Source organism: Antechinus flavipes, chromosome 1, assembly GCF_016432865.1.
Source record: "Antechinus flavipes isolate AdamAnt ecotype Samford, QLD, Australia chromosome 1, AdamAnt_v2, whole genome shotgun sequence".
In the NCBI taxonomy this organism is placed as follows: domain Eukaryota; kingdom Metazoa; phylum Chordata; class Mammalia; order Dasyuromorphia; family Dasyuridae; genus Antechinus; species Antechinus flavipes.
This window is the reverse complement of record NC_067398.1, coordinates 586,547,596-586,568,291: the sequence shown is the minus strand read 5'-3', so window position 1 is coordinate 586,568,291 and position 20,696 is coordinate 586,547,596. Positions and strand designations below refer to the sequence as shown.

Below are 20,696 nucleotides of genomic sequence, written 5' to 3'. Positions count from 1 at the left end.
GTAATTTTTCTCCACTGGTTGGCTACAGATTTAGGAAGACCTGTATCTAAAATCTGTCTCATCCCATAGGAGCTGTATAATTATGGGCAAATCATTTTCAGTGTTCGGGCACCTATCTCTAAGTTACAGAGATGATCTACATGGATAGGGTGGGTCCCTACCCTGGGAGTTCCCAATAGTGATAAAATCATAGGTTAAGAGCCAAAAAAAAAGGAAAAAAAATTCTTTCATGATGGTGATGAACTAAGATTCCATTTCACTGACTTTATACACTTGAATTCACAGAGACATGAACCTCTATCATTAAACCTGACTCAAGGAAACTGCCTTCTCCAATGTCACCTGACAGAACGGGTGCTTACATGTACTATCCCTCTGGCAGATTATTCCATTTCAATTGTCAGCTACTTTCTGTTACCATTTCAATGTCCTAGAAGGAGTGGAGAAATTCTGAAGACATTGCACTTATCCCTAACATGCGTGTCATAGACTTCTCATCCAGTTCAGATTGGCTGATAGGTCACTTAGTCAACTCAGGGAAAACAGTAAGGTGACTCATATGGTCTCTGTCTCACTAAAATGCTCACTTGACGATTTCTTCTCTTTGATTATATACATGTTTGACCTCCTATTAGACTCTGAAGTGCTATTTTCTGTTTACTCTGAGAGTGGTTTGGTTAAGTCCAGATTTGTGTTTTAGCCTCTCTTTGGTCTTCTATGGCTGGCCTGCTATTTCCAAGGCAGGATCCCATTTCCAAACAGCCTTGCTCTGCAAGGTCTTAGGGTTCATTTTTGTAAAGGCAAAGTTGGGGATTAGTCAAAGCATGGGCCCTATGATCCCAGAGGGACATTTGGGCACACTGGCCAATTCTCAGAAAACTAGACTCCAAATGGCGGTCCCTTTTCCTTCTTTATCATGGTTACTTATTTACAGAATGCCAAGAAGACATTAAGTAACAGCCTGAGGATATACTTGGCTGTCCATATATTTCCACTACATACTTGAGCTGTGGTCCAGAGATACAGTGACAAGAGCTCGGGATTTAGAATGCAGACTGCCCTATGTTTCCATGCCTTGGATAGACTACTGTTTTTATCTGTACATCTTAGAATCTTTACTTTTCTTCAAGGTTATGATCAAGTATCAACTGCTACAGGAAGCAAGCCTCAGTTCTTGGCACAAGTCCTTCCAAATGCTACCAGTTCTTAGAGCTCTCTCTTTCCTAAAAAAATTTTGTATTTATTTATGCATTTATGTATATTAAGTATTTATATCTCCCCTTCCCTCAATCAACAACACTAAGCACTTCCTACTATATGTCAGGCATTGTGCTAAGTTCTGGGGATACAAAAAGAGGCAAAAGGCATTCTCTATCACCAAAGAACCCACAATTTAATGGACTGTGAGCAAATGCTTCATAAAAGTTCATTGGACTGAATTGAACTGAGAAAGATATATGCAATGTCCTCCAGCATTTCTCTACCTTCTGCTACAGAATATCTGAGATGTTATTTCAATGCCAGACCAACATTTGTTGGCCACTAGGTGGTACAATAGATAATTACAAGAATGGATCTGGGTTCAAGAAAACCAAAGTTCAAATCCAACCTCAGACACTTATTAGCTGTGTGACCATAGGCAAATCACACAACCACTGTCTGCCTCAGTTTCCTCAACAGTAAATTAAAAATAGTAATAGCACATCTCTTGTGAGGATCAAATGAGATGATATTTGTAAAGAGCCTGGCACATAGTAGGCACTTTAAAATACGTGTTTCCTTTCTTCCTGTAACAAACACTTAAACCTTCTCTAAAAGAATTGTAGAGCCTGAAAACAAATCAAATCATATTTTTTTCACTTTTTTGTTTTTTTCTTTCTCATGATTTTTCCCTTTTGTTCTGATTCTTTTTTTACAACATGACTAATGTGGAAATACATTTAATATGATTGTGCATGTATAACTTATATCAGATTGCTGGGTGTATTAGGGATGGGGGAGAGAAAGGAAGCAGGGAAAAAAATTGGAAATAAAAATCTTATAAAAGTGAGTGTTGAAAATTATCTTTATATATGATTTTTAAAGATATTAAGTAAAAAAAAATTAAAAAGAAAAAGAAAAAACATCCTTCTCTGACCCAGTGAACATATAAGACATTGCTAAGCAGTACTTATATTATGTGTATGTATGCTATATGTACAATATGTTCCATAACTTCTGAGGCTGTCATTTCTCCTTTCTGCTTTCCTGCTTCATGTATGTGTACAAATATGGAGGTTGGATGATATAAAGAACATTGGACTTGAATTCAGAAGCTTGAAGTTCCAGGCCTATAATGCTCCAGCCTCTTACAAACTATATATCTCCTTGGGTAAATATATTAACCTGTCGTCTATAAAATAGAGATAATACATGTAATACCTACTATACCACGTCATTGCAAGAATCCACAGAGATAACACATATAACATACTTTTGTTGTTCATGCATTTCAGTTGTGTTCAGCTCTTTATGACCCTATTTTGGGGTTTTCTTGGCAAATATACTGGAGTGGTTTTCTATTTCCTTTTCTAGCTCATTTTTACAGATGAGAAAACTGAGGCAAACAGGGTTAACCAAGGTCACATTTGAACTCAAACTCTATGCACTGTGTCCTAGCTGCCTTTATTACGCACTAGGAACCATAAACATGGGTAGATCCACCTCCTGTTTCCTGCTTTTTTTCTGCTTTTTCCTCTTTTTGGTAGTGTTCTCTCTCTCTCTCTCTCTCTCTCTCTCTCTCTCTCTCTCTCTCTCTCTCTCTTTGTCTGTGTGTGTATGTCTCTCTCTATGTCTCTCTCTCTGTGTGTCTGTGTGTGTGTGTCTCTTTCTCTGTGTCTCTGTCTGTGTGTGTGTCTCTCTCTGTGTCTCTCTGTCTCTCTCTCTCTGTGTGTGTCTCTCTCTATGTGTCTGTGTATGTCTCTCTCTCTCTGTGTCTCTGTGTGTGTGTCTCTCTCTCTGTGTCTCTCTGTCTCTCTGTGTGTCTCTCTCTATGTGTCTGTGTGTGTCTCTCTGTGTCTCTCTCTATGTGTCTGTGTGTGTCTCTCTGTGTGTCTCTGTGTCTCTGTGTGTGTGTATGTGTGTGTCTCTCTCTGTGTGTCTCTCTGTCTCTCTCTCTCTCTCTGTCTCACTGTGTGTCTCTCTCTATGTGCCTGTGTGTGTCTCTCTCTGTGTGTCTCTGTGTCTCTCTCTTTGTGTCTCTCTGTCTCTGTCTCTCTGTCTCTCTCTGTCTCTGTCTTTGTCTCTCTCTCTGTGTGTGTCTCTCTCTGTGTCTGTGTGTGTGTGTGTGTCTCTCTCTATGTGTCTGTGTATCTCTCTCTGTGTGTCTCTGTGTCTCTCTGTCTGTCTGTCTGTCTCTCTCTCTCTCTTTTTCTCTCTCTCCTCCTTCTCCTCCTCTTGTTCTCTCTCTCCCAAGTTCCTATACAAATTGCCTACTAAAATCATAAGATCATATATTGCATTAGAGCTGGGAGGGGCATTAGAGACCTCACATCCAAACATCCCATCATTTTACAGTGGAGAAAACTGGGGTTTAGGGAAGTTATGTAATTTGCCCAAGATGCCACTGCTAGTATGTGACAGAACTGAGTTTTAAACTTTGTGCTATCAAACCCAGGACTTTTGCTCTTATCACAAGTGATGATGACAATGGTTTCAATATCTTTCCTACCTGAACTCCATCATAAACAACATGAAAAGAATGTTCATTTTTCTATGATAGGGACAAGGACTGGACATGTGACAGATAGGGATAATGAGGAATTTTCCTGTATTCCTGTAGATCATCACCCCCACCTAATAATCCCCACCGCCAATAATAGCAGATATTGACATAGTGTTTAAGGACTCAGAAGGCTTTCCGTGCTGGCTCCTTCATAGAGAGGCATCTTAGCAAACTGGATGATGAGGGAGCAGATCTTGGAGATGCAAAAATCTAGGTTAGTCTCATCTGAGGCTATAAATTGTAGCGCTGGTGCTGACCTGCATTAGCAAAAGATTCTTCCTTCCCAGGAATTCCTTCCACCCATAAAATCACATAACTCATTCATTTTAAGGCGTATTGCGTCTCTCAATGATAACTGCATTTTAGCAATGGACAAGAATTGATTTCTAATTGTGGGTTTCAAGCTTGGGGGAAGAGTATCCGGAGGGCACGGACCATGTTGGTACTCCCACCAAGGGAGCTTCCTTCCTCCTTTGAGTAATGCTGCTCTGTGGTCGTGTGTGTCCAGGGAAGGAGAATATGAGGGTCTCTTCAGACTCAAGAACTAATGATTCAGTGAACGTGTTATGGTCCCACACAAAATGTGCGTGAGGCACTGGGGCCCGAAGCCGCAGGAAAAACCTCGCTTTAAGTGGAGAGTGACTCAGGAGAAAGAGGAGGAGGAGAACCTGGAGGAGGAACAGAACAAAAGCCAACCGCAACTGAAAGGAGAGCGGCTGCCAGAGTCTGCACAGCAACAGCCTGCAGCAATCCCCTCCCCTTGCTTGCCAGCGCGGGGCGCGGGGCGCGGGGCGCGGGGCGGGCATCCTCTCCACACCTCCTTCTCCTCCTCCTTTTCCCTCCCACCACCGCTCTCTCGCCCCCTTCTCTCTCCTCCCTATTTCCTTCCCTCTTCCCTCCTCCCTCTCCTCTCCTCTCTACACCCCCGCTAGCTTCCCCCTCTGCTCTCCGCACCACAACCCCCTCACCTCCACCCCGACCCTACTAAGCCCAGCCCCCGCGATCCCCTCCCCCTAGGCTGGGCGCTGGGGAACCCAGTTGCTCTCCTCTAGTTTTGGGTGCGTCTTCCTATTCCTTTGTTTTCCAGCACACCGCAAAACCCAAGGCTGTTCCCTGGTGGTCCAGCCCGGGCCGCGGCGCTTCTGCAGGCTGGAGGGATCTCGAAGCCAGCGGCAGCCCGACCTGATTCACCGTGCTTAAGAATTCAATTGACCTACTGAGAAGCTTCCCTACCACGGGTCACTCTGGAGAGGCGTATATCACAAGACATCCTCTTCTTCCTCATTCACATATCTGTAGCACTTTCAGGCTTACAAAGCCCTTTCCTCCCAATCTCCCTGAGAGGTAGGTCAATCCTCAAAATTATTTCCCATTTTACGGAAAAAAGAAACTGAGGCTCTGAAAAAGCCAGCGAAATGCCTTCTAATTATATTTCCTCAGACTGACTCATACACATAGAACGTCAAATTGGCTGGGATTTCTCTAATAATGTACCCCACCTTGCTCATTATTTTAATTTAATTATTTTTATTTAAATACATATTTTATCGATGCTATTTTTTACCTTCCTGTTTACCTACCCATGACCTACCTCACTCACCATTGAAACAAGTAAGCATTTGTTGTAACAACGTAAGAATGTGCATTTATACAGCAAAATAAATCAACATATAACATTTCTAGGCCTCAATTTCCTTATCAACAACAACAAAAAATTTTAGTTACTTGGACTATATGAGCTTCTAAGGTTCCTTCCAACTCATCCTTCAAGCATAGAGAGCTATGATCATATCTGAGATTGCTATGCCTTGTTTCATACCTTGTCTCTTCCGTGAAGCAGTAGAAGAAAAGCTTCAATGTCGATCTGATCCTCCATAGTCCTATTCCCTCCCCTCATTATTTTTCATGACAGTTGATTTCATCTGTGTAGAAAGTTCAAGGTAAAAAACAAAACAAAAACCTATCAATGCAAAGTGGCACCTCCTCTAAACGTTATTCTTAAGAAAATTGAACATAGCAAGGTTCTGATGATTTTCAAAGAATATAAATAGCAATGTTTTTTGTTCTAGTTAGAAACTGTTAAGGGTCTTCCCCTTCCAAATTGACAGTTTTGTGATGGTAAATTGGGCCATATTTTTGTCTCAATTCTTACCCAGCCCTTAGTCACGGAGTGGGTGTTGCCTCAGATTAACTGAAACCTAGAGAGATCAAATTTGGAAAGCCCAAGGTCATCCATTACATGCTGGCCATTGCCAGTCTCTTGACTTTTGTTTTGCGATTCTGGAGACTTTGATGACTTTTTGAAGCTCTGCTTCACTTAGATCCAATTCATGTGCAAGTCAAGACAGCACCCTCATGATATCTTTGATCCTTTTCGAGAATGAAGGCAAACAACAACTAATAAGTTAAGTGACAACCAATATGACACAACTAGTAAATGCCAGAAGTGAGACCAGAGCCCAGGTTTTCCAACCAGGGCATCCCTTTATCTTCTAGAATCTAGAATCTAAATCATTCTGCCTCTCCTAATTTCACAGATGAGGAAACTGAGGTCTGGGGAAAGGATGAAACCCAGTTTGTGACCAAGTTAGGACTAGAAACCAGCTCTGACTCAGCCTAAGGTTTTTTACATGACATCACAGCAGATGACTTGAAAATCATTTTGGGGAGGGAGGTTACAGAAAAATGAATTAATTAACAAAATGACAAAGTGAACAGATTCAGGAAAAAATGCCTGACTTAAAGCCATTAGGCAGAGTTCATCTTCACTTGTCTGAATAACATTGGACATAACAGCTGGCAGTCCTCTTAAAATAGAACATCAGTGTATCTCTGGCTCCCTCACACTGATGAGTGAGAGAGCAATAAAAGATTGTGTTGGGTCCTCTTAAATCTAGGTAAAATCACTAGACTTCAATAGTGGGAAAATTCTTTATAAATTTGCTATCAGGTTTTACATATAACTGGAAAAATTAAAATGTGTGTGTGTGTAAAATTTGCTATCAAAGCTTGCTGGAGGTATAGATTGAATGCTAGAAAAGGTATGTCTGAGCATGTTCTTGTGAATCTGGGTGTGTTAATAAATCCGTGTTCATATGCCTGAGAGGATAAAGAGTTGCCTGTGTTTGCATGTATAAGTCAAATCCAAAAGACAAAGAAAACTTTGGTACTGTCCAAATTCTTGCATCCTATGAGAATTTTGTTACAAAAACTCACCTGAGCCACTCTTTTTAAAAATGTAATTTAATTTTTTAAGGTTAAACATGTACATTCATTTTAACATATTTCCATATGAGTCATATTGGTAAAGAAAAAAATCAGAACAAAAGGGGAAAACCATGAAAAAGAAAAAAGTACAAGAGAAAAAAGATGAAAATGGTATGCTTCCATCCACATTCAGTTTCCATAATTTCTCTCTCTCTCTCTCTCTCTCTCTCTCTCTGGATGTGGTTGGCATTTTCCATTTAAAGTTTAGTTGAATTGTCTTGGATCACTGAATTGCTAAGAAAAGCTACGTCTACCATAGTTGATCATGATACAATCATACTGTTGCTGTGTACAATGTTTTCTTGCTCACTCTTTATCAAGTCAGCCCCACACCAGGCTTCACATCTCACCTGCTGTTCCTCCAGGAATAGCCCTGCTGCCTCATTGGTACCATGAACCCTCCCTCCTTCCACCATCCTCCTTCCCCATGTCTTTCTACCTTTTTCTCTGGAAACAGTAATCCAATCAATGGCAACATTACTTATGTTCTGTGACTCTATTCCTATTTTTTGAATCCTGAAGCTAAAATGTCCTTCCCTGGCTGCCACCCTGATGTAGATATAAATATAAATAGACATAGATATAGGTATAGTTAGATAGATATACATATAGATGTATATAGATATAAAGATAATCTCCCATTTAAAATGTAAATGTCTTGAGGGCAAAGACTTCACTTCTTATTTATATATACAGCACCCAGCATAGTGCTCAGAACTTGAATTATGGTTCATTAATGAATTGTTTGGCCTGTTAAGTACTGCCATAAGCATTCAGATATCTTACTTAAGGTTATTAATTGATATGTGTGGTTTAATAAACTTATTAAAAATAACATTTATACAGTTGTTTGTGTAAAGTACAGCAGTAGTATAGAAAAACTGTTAGATTTGAGTCAAGAGACCTGAATTTGACTAGTTGATAGCGTTATTCTGGGGAATAAATAATGTAATCCTTTCAGGGCCTCATTTTTCTCATCTGAGAAATGGGTATAACAGTATTTGAACTCCCTATCTTTTGTCATGTGAGTCCAGTGAGATAACATAGTCCAAGCATTATTTAACTGTCGGAAGTTGTTATTATGTGCCTGTGTATGTATGTTCTGGCTCTCATCCATCAACCAGCTACAGTATATCAACACCCAGAAAATGAGTCCATCAAGCTCGTGTTGACATTTTGGTTTTCAGCTTAATGGTTTGTTTGTATAATGGTCCTCATTAAGGGCTTCAAGCCCATTAAAAGAGCATTTAAAAATTAGTAAGGATTAGCCTTAGGAATTAAAGAGCAAATATAACTTTAATAGATCACTTCAACAAACATTATTTTGAGATCTTTTAGTCCCCAGTCAAGACACTGAACCAGCAGCTAAATGAGCCATTCAAGAACAATTAGATTTCCAGTAGAAATGTCAAGGAAGCATCCAGGTATTTAAAATTGTGGGTCTTTAATAATTTTATAAACATTAACTGGCTGGACTTATAGGTATTAGGTATTGCCTCCCCCAGATGGCAAGCAGTCCTTTACATGTTGAATAGGTTACAGTATATCCTAGATACAATATATGTGTGCAGAACCAGACAGTTTTCTTGTTGCACAGGGAGAATTGGATTCAGAAGGTATAAATAACCCGGGAAGAAAAACAAAAATGCAAATGGTTTATATTCATTTCCCAGTGTTCTTTCTTTGGGTGTAGCTGCTTCTGTCCATCCTTGATCAATTGAAACTGAATTAGCTCTCTTTATCGAAGAGATCCACTTCCATCAGAATACATCCTCAAACAGTACCGTTGTTGAGGTATATAATGATCTCCTGGTTCTGCTCATTTCACTTAGCATCAGTTCATGTAAGTCTCGCCAGTCCTCTCTGTATTCATCCTGCTGGTCATTTCTTACAGAACAATAATATTCCATAACATTCATATACCACAATTTACCCAACCATTCTCCAATTGATGGACATCCATTCATTTTCCAGCTTCTAGCCACTACAAACAGGGCTGCCACAAACATTTTGGCACATACAGGTCCTTTCCCTTCTTTAGTATCTCTTTGGAGTATAAGCCCAGTAGTAACACTGCTGGATCAAAGGGTATGCACAGTTTGATAACTTTTTGAGCATAGATCCAAATTGCTCCCCAGAATGGCTGGATGTGTTCACAATTCCACCAACAATGTATCAGTGTCCCTGTTTTCCCACATCCCCTCCAACATGGAATACAATTCTCAATATCAAAACTCAATTCTATTTAGCTCAATAGATGTATATTAAGGTTATGTTAGTTGTGATCTCTTCAAGGTAAGAGAGGCTACCAATTCTTTTTATTTGTGAGAATAGGGACTTTCTTTTGCCCTTCATTGCATCCTCAGCACTTAGCATAGTCAGTGCCATGCATACAGTGGCACTTATTAAATGCATATTATCTGAGTCACTGAGAGGAACTACAGATTAGAGAACTGGCCCCAGAGTCAGGAAATCTTGGTTTCGTGTTATATCCTCATGTACATAGTGACTCTGGATTCAGGCTTTGATTTATCTGATGGCTCTCACTGTTGGCTGCACCCACCCCAGTGGGATGAATTCTGGGTTGCTTTTTCCAGAGACGCCCATTCTCCTTGGTTCCCTTTTCCTGATGGCCCATTCAGTCTTCTATCTGCCTTACTGACAACTCAACCCAGTTTTAATAATAGCTGACACATAACTTTTAAAAAAATTTTCAAGGCACTTTTCAGACATCATCTGATTTGATTTTCAGGATAAATTGAGGGAGTACAAGATGTATGATCATCCCTATTTTGCTGATGAAAAATAGAAAGGTTATGAGAATAAAGTGACTGTACATGGTCACATGTTTAAGAATTAATAATAGCTAGCATTTTAGGGTTTGCATAGCACTTTTCAAATATTATCTCATTTTATCCTTACAACTATCCAGTGGGATAGATGCTATTATGATCTCTATTTTATAGATGAAGAAACTGAGACAGACAAAGGTCAAGTTATTTGTCCAGGATCATACAATGTCTGAGGCAGGATCCAAACTCTAACCTCATTCCAAGTTCAGTACTCTATTCACTGCACTATCTAGCTGTTTTATAATAGCTAAAGCATGCCTCAGACAAAGAGTAATACCTCTCTCCCCTTTTATTGACTTCCGAAGCTTCTTCCACTTGAAATCCCAGGCAGTACATCCATCTCTGCCAGGATACTCCATTATCCCAATGACTGGGAGCTAAACAAAAGAGATGCTGCTGGACCTCCCTAGAAATGGTTTCTTTAGAAATGTGAAATCTGCTCCTAAGCCAGGTAGAGGAGACTCAGAAAGCACAAGTCCCATAGGGCCTACGAAAAGGGTTTCCAATATATTGCAGATTCAGCACATAACAAGGACCCATCAACATCGTTCTTCTCTTGTCTGTCAGCTGGGGAATGACTGAACAAATGGTGCTGTATGATTATAAAGGATTGTAATGGAATATGTTGTGTGATAAGAAATGTTTTATGAGGAAGATGGATTCAGATAAACCTGGGAAGAGTTATGTGAACAGATGCAAAGTGAAGTAAGAAGAACACAAGTAATAGCAATATTATAACAATGATTGATTGTAAAAGACAACTATTCTAAATCAAGACCATGATCCAATACAATTCCCAAGGATTTATGATGAAAAAGCTATCCATCATTAGAGAGAGAACTGATGAATTCTGAGTGCAGATTGGAGTATGCTTTTTTTCTCTTTATTTTTGTTGCTTTTTTTCAACATGGCTCATATAGGAATATGTTTTACATGACTTTATATGTAAAATGAATATTATTGCTTCTCAACAGGTGGGGAAGAAAAAATTTGGAACTCAAATTAAATATATATATATATATATATATATATATATATATATATATATATATATATATATATATATCTTAAAAATAAAGTTAAAAAGAAACACACAAAAATGTGATTCCTACCCTCACAGTGGGATGATATCCACCCAGACACCCACACCAAGGACATTGGTATCCAAGTAAACAGGGTTATACAAATGATCAGAGCAGCACTTCATCAGGGCCAAAGTCTTCCTTGAAAAGCTTTCTTATGCAGAATTTTGAAAGATAGATCCAAGTGATTTTGGGAGAAAACATCTTAGAAGAATAGAATGACCTGTGCAATGCAAACTTTCCCTTAAAAGATGGGGAAATTGCAATCCATTATAATCTAACAAATATGATTAAGTTAATCATAACAAATATGCATTGGAGATAGAAGCAAACAAACAAAAAATAGTACTTAAATTCAAAGAGCCAATTTTTTACTGTGAAGATACAAGATGTAATTTTTTAACATAGTGAATGTGAAATTTTATTTTGCTCGACTATGCATAATTGTTACAAAGTTTTTTTTTCCTTTTTTTTTACAGTGAAGGTAGGGCAAGAAAAGTGCTTGTTAATTGGAAAAAATAAATAAAGTGAAAATCATATTAAAAAGAAAGAGTATTAAGAAAACCCAAGGGAGGCCTCCTTTTTGCTGGGGCAATCCTCTGTGGAAGATATATAGAGAAATATTGGCAAAAATATCTTGATAGGTTAATCTGCATTATTAACATTTTCTTCATCACTTTTTAAAGTCTAGACATTCAACAAAACAACAAATCAAACCCTGATATATAGCAGATGCCAACCCTTCTCCCAATACTTCTTAAAAGCACAAAATAAAATATATGATTACAAAAGAAAACAATTATAAAATACCATTATTAAAATATTTAAGAAAAACAAACAAGTTCACAGACCCAGGTTAAGAATCTCTGAATGTAAAGCATATTTGGAAATGTTATTAGCTCCTGACTTTTCTTTTAAAGATATGAGTGTTTTGTTTTGTTTTTAGTTTTATTTATTTTATTTTTAATCTCTAGAATAAAATAAACATTTCCATAATAAAACATAATAAAAAGATGACTGCACATGAAACTGCAAATCTATTATATACAACTTGCTATTCCTTTTAAATATATAATAAAATAATCATATAGATTACTTTCCTTCCCACATACCTTAGAGAAGACCACCATTAGACACCAATATAGATATGGGTACACAGATTAAAATCATTCTATGTATACTTCTTTTATCAGTTCTTTGTGTGCAAATAGAAGGTTTTTAAATGTGGGGAAATAGTTTTGAAGTACAAAAACACATATTACATAAACACAATATATACATATATGTCCATAAATAACATATAAACATAATTACATATGATAATTTGACAAGAGAAATCATTAACACTTTGGGAAACCAGGAGATCTTCTAGTAGGAGATGGTACTTGGGCTGAACCTTGAAGGAAGCTGGGGATGCTTAGAAGTAGGAAAGAAGAGAAAGTGCATTCCAGGCTGGGAAACAGCTTTGCTCAGAAACATAGAAGTGGAAAAGAATATTTCAAAGTTAGGGAATACAAGTTAACCAGTTTGCAGGGACAGTAGAATACTTGAAAGTCAAAAAACCTGGGAAGAATGACTTGTGTCAGATTGTGAAGGGCTTTAAATTCCAACACAGAGATACTGAATTTTATTCTAGAGATAATAAAGAATGGCAGCTTGGTAAAACAGTGGATAGAGTGCTGGCCCTGAACTAAGGAGACCTTGAGTTCAAATCCAGCCTCAGATGTTAATTAGTTTTGTGATCAAGGGCAAGTCACTTCACCCTGTTTGCCTCAGTTTCCTCATCTGTAAAAGAAGCTAGTGAAGAACATGTCAAACCACTCCAATATCTTTGCCAAGAAAACCCTGAATGGGATTGCAAAGAGCCAAACAAGACTGAAAATGACCAAACAACAAACAGCAAAGCTTCTTGAGCAAGGTGGTTGGCAAAGTCACTCCTATGCTTTAAGAACATTATTTTGGCAGAATCTATTGGAGAGGAGGTTAAGAGATGAAGAAGGGAAGGAGATTGATATTAATTAAAGAAATATATAATTAACAAAAAGTGTTGCCTGCCTTGATAAAGAATTTAGAATTGATTAGAGGGGAGATTACAAGCTATTTTGGACTATCTTTGTGAAGTTAGATCTGCTTTGATTTTTACTAAAAAAAGTGCTGTAGCCCATTTTAAAACTCAGAACATTTGCAGATACTCAAAGGTGGTTACCAAAAGGGAGATTTAAAAAGGCAGACCGGGATATATACCTCATAAACCCCAACAAGTGCCCTAGGAATTCTTGGAATAAGCATGTTTGACTGAAAGGCATTAATTACTTCCTTTCCTGGGCATTCAAAGGATGTTGCCACTAAAAAGGATATTGTCTATCAATAAATAAAGTAAATTATATCCAGGCTATACACCTGGATGTTGGCAGAGCTGGGTTTAGAACTAAGGTCTCCTATCTCCATGTCTGGTCTTTTAAAATTTATTACATTATAATGACCAGTCATTTCCAGAAAAGCAGAGAAAGAGTCATCTCTAGATACTTCTTCCCCCTCACTTCTCCATTCCACTCACCTACCAACCAAGCCTGACATCTGCTTGCCACCTCTTCCCCTCCCCACATTAGTCCTTAGTATAAACTAGAGATACTGGGAGTACTGTACAGAAATGTATTACTTCAGAACATAAATTGTTGACTTAGAGCAAAAAGAGACTTTAGAGCTTCAATTTAATTCAATAAACATCTATTAAATAACTAGCACAAATAAAATACTGTGCTAGGCCATGAGGGCACAAAAATAGCTAAAATAGCCTTCAATAAGGTTACATTTGGCTTGGAGGTGAAGTGGGATGGGGAGTTATAATGCACACACAGATAAATGTAGAACAAACAGAATTGAGGAGGAAAAGACCACTGACAATTTGGAGGGAGATTCCTCAGAGAAGACTTTATGGAGGAGGTAACAGTTAAACTGAATCTTAAAGGAAGACAGGGATTCTGAGTTCTATCTAATATATTGTGGGACTACGTGGAGGAAGGACATATAATTATTGACTTCAAGAATGGATCCATAATATAGCTTGGAATGGAGGAGTAATAAAGAGACAGATTGTGGAGAACCCTAAAGGCCAGATTAAGAAATCTGTATTATGTCCTCTAGGCAATGGGGAAAAGGGTTTTGGACAGATGAGTGACATAGTCTGACCTATGTCTTAGGAAAAGTATTTTGACAGAATGTAATATGCATTGTACCCATACAGCCAAGTTACTGTTACATTTGTTAACTATTGGACAGAAAACTATTAGAATGACACATAATGCAAGCAATCGGATTTTATTAATCTAAGTGTGCAAGAGACTTAAAACAAAATGGAGTACTTAGAATAAAATGGCATTAGTTTTGCTAAATGAACAAACTCATTGCTACTATCTTATTAAAATACTAAGACTTAGTCTTACTACACAAACAGTAAAGACTATTAAGAAAGCTATTGAAAAAAATCTAGATGAGAGGCAACCAGGGCCTAAATAGTTATAATTAGCATTTACATACCTATTTAAAATTTGCAAAAACAACTTTTATAAATATCTTCTCCTTTTATCTTTACAATAGCCCCAGAAGTCATTATTGTCCTAATTTTACAGATGGGGAAACTGAGGCACGTAAAGACATTAAATGACTTGCAGAAGTTCATACATTTAATAAGCTTCTGAGCCAGGATTTGAATTCAGGGCTTTCTGACTTCAGGCCCAGCATTTTTATCTATTGCCATTGATTGCCTACCTGGGTCGCTAGTGGATATATGAACAGAGAAGTGACAGGAAGAATTTTCCGTAGAGGTAGAATCAACCCCTTCATTTTATGGGATGAGGTGACCAAGATCTGGAGTTGTGACCTTGCCACGGGCATACAGATAATCAATGGCAGAGCTGGGATTCAGAGATGACCCTCTGATGTTGGATTCTAGTGGTCTCAGCACTATGTCACATTGATTTTTTTTATTCCTTCTTTTTCAGAGCATCTTCCTGTTTCTCAGTCTATCATTCCATTGGCTCTGCCTGAGCTGCAGCAAAGGCAAGACATCACAGGGGGCCTCCTTACCAGAGTGGGGTGCCTCAATCCAGGCACACAAAGAACAACAGGGGAGCCAGATGCCTTTGCCAGGTGAACAAAGCAGAGACTGTCATCCCATCTGTGACTGTGATTTCTCTGACTGGGGTCTGCTTTCTGATGTAGGGAGCCTTGGGCTCAGCCTGTGGAGCTGAGGTGCCTTTATCTTTATCAGCCAGACACCCTGATGTGCACTATTCATCCCCTTTTAGAAGACCAGCCCTTGTAAAACCAGCATCCTAAGAGCCCTTTCTGTCTCAGCTTAGCCAAGGCTTTCTCTGTATTCTGTAGAGAGAAAAAAAATAATGAGCAGATTTCTCAGAGCTACAATATTCTTATTAAAGACCCTTGTTTCTATGGGTTCTGTGCTGACTCATGGCGGGGAGGAGGTCCGAGCCGCAGTTAAAGTTAAGATTCTGTCTCTGTGGCCTAAAACCATTTTGCTAAACCCCAAGTACCTGCCTCTGGAAGGAAATTCAAGTTCCAATTCGAGGTAGGACTGACCTGCCAAGTAGGTGGGGCAGACTGCACAAATGAGTATCATTTCATTCCTGGTCACCACCGATCAGAGTATGTGGTATTCTGTTGGAAGTGACTTACTCCTCCGGACCTACAAAGATCCTACTTTTTTTTTCTTGTTCAGTCATTTTCAGTCATGTTTGACTCTTTGTCAAATCTCCACAGGAAGGTAGTGAGTTCTCCCACACTGGAGATCTTCAAGTAAAACAATGACAATTTGTTAGGGTTAGTGTTTGATTCTCAATCAAACAAGCAATTATTAAACTCCAACGATGAGAAAGGCACTGTTTGACCCCATTTGGGGTTTTCTTGGCAAATATATTAGAGTGGTTTGCCATTTCCTTTTCCAGCTTATTTTACAGATAAGGAAACTGAGACAAATGGAGTTAAGTTACTTGCCCAGGATCACACAGCTAGTAAGTGTCTGGGTTCAGATTTGAATTCAGGACACTGAGTCTACCTGATTCTAAACCATGCACCCTATCTACTGTGCCATCTAGTGACTCCCTAAGCTCTCTTTTTCCCCCCGAGGCAATTGGAGTTAAGTGACTTACCCAGGGTCACACAGCCAGAAAGTGTTAAGTGTCTGAGGTCAAATTTGAACTCAGGTCCTAAGTTCTCTTTTTAAAAGGTAGAAATCATTGGGAAAAAAAATCAATATCTTAAACTACATCTAGACTATGGTGTTAAATTCTAGGAGCCACATTTTTGGAGGGGTGATGATAAATTGAAGTAAATATAGATAGAAGAGGATTATTAGGATGGTGGATGGTCTCAGAATTATGCCCCATCAGGATCTGTTGTAGGAAATGGGTGAGCTAGAAAAGAGACAATTTAGGGGAAATATGAAAGCTATCTCCAAGTATTTATTGTGGCTATGTTATGTGGAAAAGGAATTAGGTTTGTTTTCCCTAGTTCCAAAGTGCAAACATAGAACCAATAGGTAGAAGTTAGGTAATACAGTGGTTAAGGCTATTGGACCTGGAGTCAGAAAAGCCTGAATTCAAATTCAGCTTCACATATTAGCTGTGTGATCCTGGGCAAGTCGCTTAATCCATTTCAGTTTCTTCCTTTATAAAATGGAGATAATAATAACACTCCCTTCCCAAGGTTATTGTGAGGAAAAAGAGGTCACAATTAAGTGCTTTGTACACCACCAGATACATGAGAAACAATATATAAATATTAACGTTTTTTTTTTTAGTTATAGAGAGAGGATTTCAAATCAAAATAAAATTTCTCATAGGGCTGTCCAAAAATGGTATGTATTCCTTTAATAAAGTGCCATTGGCTACCTCAGTCTCTCTTGTTGTAGGTGAGATAATTTTAATCTCCACAGGAAGGTAGTGAGCTCTCCCACACTGGAGATCTTCAAGTAAAACAATGACAATTTGTTAGGATTAGTGTTTGATTCTCAGTCAAACAAGCAATTTTAAGCTCCAACTATGAGAAAGGCACTGCTCTAGGCACTGAGGATATAAATCAATAAATCCAATCCATCATCAAGCATTTATTATTTATTACATACTAATTACAGGGAATATAAACAAAAGCAAAAACTCTCCCTGCCTTCAAGGAGATTACATTCTAAGTGAGGAAAATTTTATCCAACAGATAAAAAGAAAATGGAAGATAACTTCAGAGAGAAAATTCATGTATATGAAAGCTCTGGAAAGGTCTCTTGCATAAGGCGGCATCTGAGCTGAGTCTTGAAGGAAGCCAGGTATTCTAACAGGTGAGGAAGAACTGTTACCTTCCCCCCATTCTGGGAATGGGAAGGACAGTCCATTACAAAGGGAAATAGAGTATTATGCAACACAGAGACAAAAATGAAACAGTCCCCACCCTCATAGCACTTACATTCTCTCATGGGAGTTACCACATGTCTGTATTTGTATATATATAAATGTATTAAGAGTGAAGAAGCTGAATATAAACTGGAATCTCACTTGGTTCCACTTGCTCTAGCCTCTTGCTGAAGGGTGTATACAACGTGAGGTTCCTGATTAATTTTCCCAAGCAAGGGACTGAGGAAAGTGGAAGATCTGCTATAGAGGATTAGCTTTTGGAGCCATAAAGGACTAACTCAGTAGGAGAGGATAGAGTCTCTGTCTGGTTTTGTGTCTCCCCCTTCCCCTCTTTTGACTATCAGGATTCTTCAAGTTTTCCTTTGATCTTCCCATGAAAGAGAGGATGCGATTTCTCATTTCTTTCCCCTCCCCAGCATTCATTGTGGGCTAGACTAAAGACCTCCAAGGTCCAATCCAACTCTGAACTTCTGTGAAACTTGTTAAAACATCTGGAATGGGTGTTAGGAGGTAGGATGGAGGACAACAAAAATGACAACATTCCTGAGATCATATCTCTATGGCTAAAAGGACCTCCAAGACCCTCTAGTCCAAGAGCTCCCAGTGGTTTTTGATTCCCATATTCCTTGGGTCTCAGGATTGGAGGGGTTGGGGATTGGATTCCCCATATTGTCTATTCAACATGAAATATCACATAAGTTCTAGAGTTTATTATGTTTATGCACATAAGACATAAAATTTTTTCACAGAAAAATTATATCCTTGATAAGCTTCTCATATTCTCTCATATTCTCATATGCCCCAGATGGGGCATCCAATTAAATAAACATTAAACACCTCCCATGTGTTAGGCACTGGGCTAAGCACTGGGAAGACTAGCAAAGAAAAAAAGAAAGAATCCCTGCCTTCAAGGATGTTACAATGGAATAGAGGAAGACAACATACAAAAAGAAGCTGAAAAAGAGATTGATAGAAGGATAGATAGATTACGTTCTGGGAAGTCAAAACACAGCAGAACTGCTGACCAAAAATAGAGAATGACCTGAAAAGTTCTGAGCCCTCTATAAAGGGGAATAGTTGATTGTTCTATTATTATTATTACTAGTATTAATATTAATATTACTCTCATCATCATCTTACAAATATAGAAATTGCAATCCAGAGACATGAAATGTACGGCCCAGAGTGAAGGTAATCAGTGTAAGAGGCAGAATTTGAATCTAAATCATTTGCTGCCAAATATAGCACTATTGAATTCTTCATCATATTTGATGATTTTGCTTTAGACCAATCATGGGCCCTGGGATAGTGACCAGATGATTGAGTTAGAAGATTTGCTCCTCCCTTGTACTGTAGCTCAGTTCTCCTAGACATGTTCCCCTGAACAACCTATTTACTATAAAATAAGTAGGATTTTTCTAGTTGGGTTAAAACAAATCAATCCTATGGGTCTTCTATAGCTACTTCCTAGCTTTCCCCTCCTACACTTTGAAAAAAAAAAAAAGGTGATTCCCTGGTTCCAAAAGACTTTACTAGACTTTTTGTTTTAAAAATGTATAAAGGACAGAACCAGATTCTTTTGAAAGAAACTTCAAACTCTCTGTTACATGTTGAATTTCTTATCTACAAATAGGAATGATTTAATAGTCATCATAGGGCCCGTTAGTAATGGCTGGGCACAGTGAGATAGACCCTACTAAGCAGTTTTTCCAAACTGGGCACAGATTTGGGACATTTCTGAACACTATGTTTTTAGATGAATAATGAATGATATACAAAATTAGTCACAAACCAGTAGCTATTATTTAATGGATCCTCTGCTTAAACTCTTTGGCTATCAGAATTGCTGTACAGCTGAATCATGCTTCTCTCTCATGGGCTTCTGGGAGTACTAATTGCCATATTTATTAATATTTTCCACTTGCTGAGTTTATCTTTGAGTTGGGCTGGGATGTGGCTTTAATTTAGGGGTTCAATTTGACAAGCACAAGATGAGGAAGATGTAGCTATCCAACACTTTGGGGAAAAAAAAATTGAGTTTTTTAGGGGACTATAAATTCAGTGAATCACCTTTGTGATACAGAAGTAAAATAAAATGCTAATGTAACTTTAAAAAATTAAATTATTACTATTTTTTAGTATTGGATCTCTTCATCTCTTTCAAGCTAGGGGTACTCATGGCCTGTTGCCATTACTACAGCACATTTGACCAACTCTATTTCTGTCCTCCTTAGGCAACCTGAGAAAACTGAGATCAAGAGATCAAGGTCACAGAACTGGTACAAGGCAGAACTAGCCCCCGGAGCCAGGTCTTCTAATTCCAGATCCAGAAGTCTTACTCCTTCTCTCTCCTCACCCCACCCCCACCACCCAGTACTACTGATGTTATAAAGGAAAGACATTGGTCAGCTGCAAAGTATTTTTATCACTGTGAGCTTTTATTATAAAGGAACTCTTATTAGAAAAGAAATGTTGCCAGTTCTTTCTCATTAATCTTTAATATAGCCTTTCTACTCCAGCCAAGCCAGTTTGCTTGTCAGCATGCAAAGGCAACTTGCTAAGACCTGTTTCTTTGTTGAGGTTCTATAAAATGGTCTTTTAGACTTAAAGCAAAACAAAATTGCATTACCACAAAAGATACATGAGATGCACAAATTTAGAGACATTTCTACTCCAAATGTCCATGTGGACTATCTGTATTGGACCTGTGATAGAACCTTCCAAGCTTGTATTGGTCTGATCAACAACTGGACACACTGTTCCTTGACCCCAACATAATGATGTCATTTTGGTTCTCGTCAAGAATGAAGAGGGGCAGCTAGGTGATGTAATAGATAGAGCACCAGCCCTGAAGTCAGGAAGATTTCATTCAAATTCAGCCTCAGACACTTGGCTCTTAACTACCTGTATTACCCTGAGCAAATCACTTAACCCTGATTGCTTTACCAAAAATAAATATATTAAAATAAATGACAACATCCAAACCAAGTTGAGGCTATTACCATTACCTAGAATACTTGCTCCCACCTTCTCCACCAATCCACATTCTTTAGTTCCTTCAAGATCCACAGAATCTCAGAAGCAGAGTGGATTTCTGAGGTCTTCTCAGTATCATAAATCTCAAGCTAAACATCTAGTTCAATGTCCTCATTTTTACAAATAAAGAAACTGAGACTTAAAGAGGTAACCTGCTCGCACATGTTAAGATGTTAACATTTTAAACCTTCTCTTTTTAAATTTTAAATAATGAAGTAGAGGAACAGTAAGAGATTGCACAATGTTCCATGGATAGCCATGGCAAAGTTTAGAT

The 20,696-nt window shown here is 38.4% G+C and overlaps 1 long non-coding RNA gene across 1 annotated transcript; it reads left to right on the top strand.

The window, feature by feature from the left end:
- Positions 1 to 3,179: 3,179 nt before the first annotated feature.
- Positions 3,180 to 20,148, top strand: LOC127544338 (uncharacterized). The gene is made up of 4 exons (XR_007949425.1): positions 3,180 to 5,107; positions 14,966 to 15,113; positions 17,193 to 17,313; positions 19,621 to 20,148. It is a non-coding gene; the product is annotated as an uncharacterized LOC127544338 (long non-coding RNA).
- Positions 20,149 to 20,696: the final 548 nt, after the last annotated feature.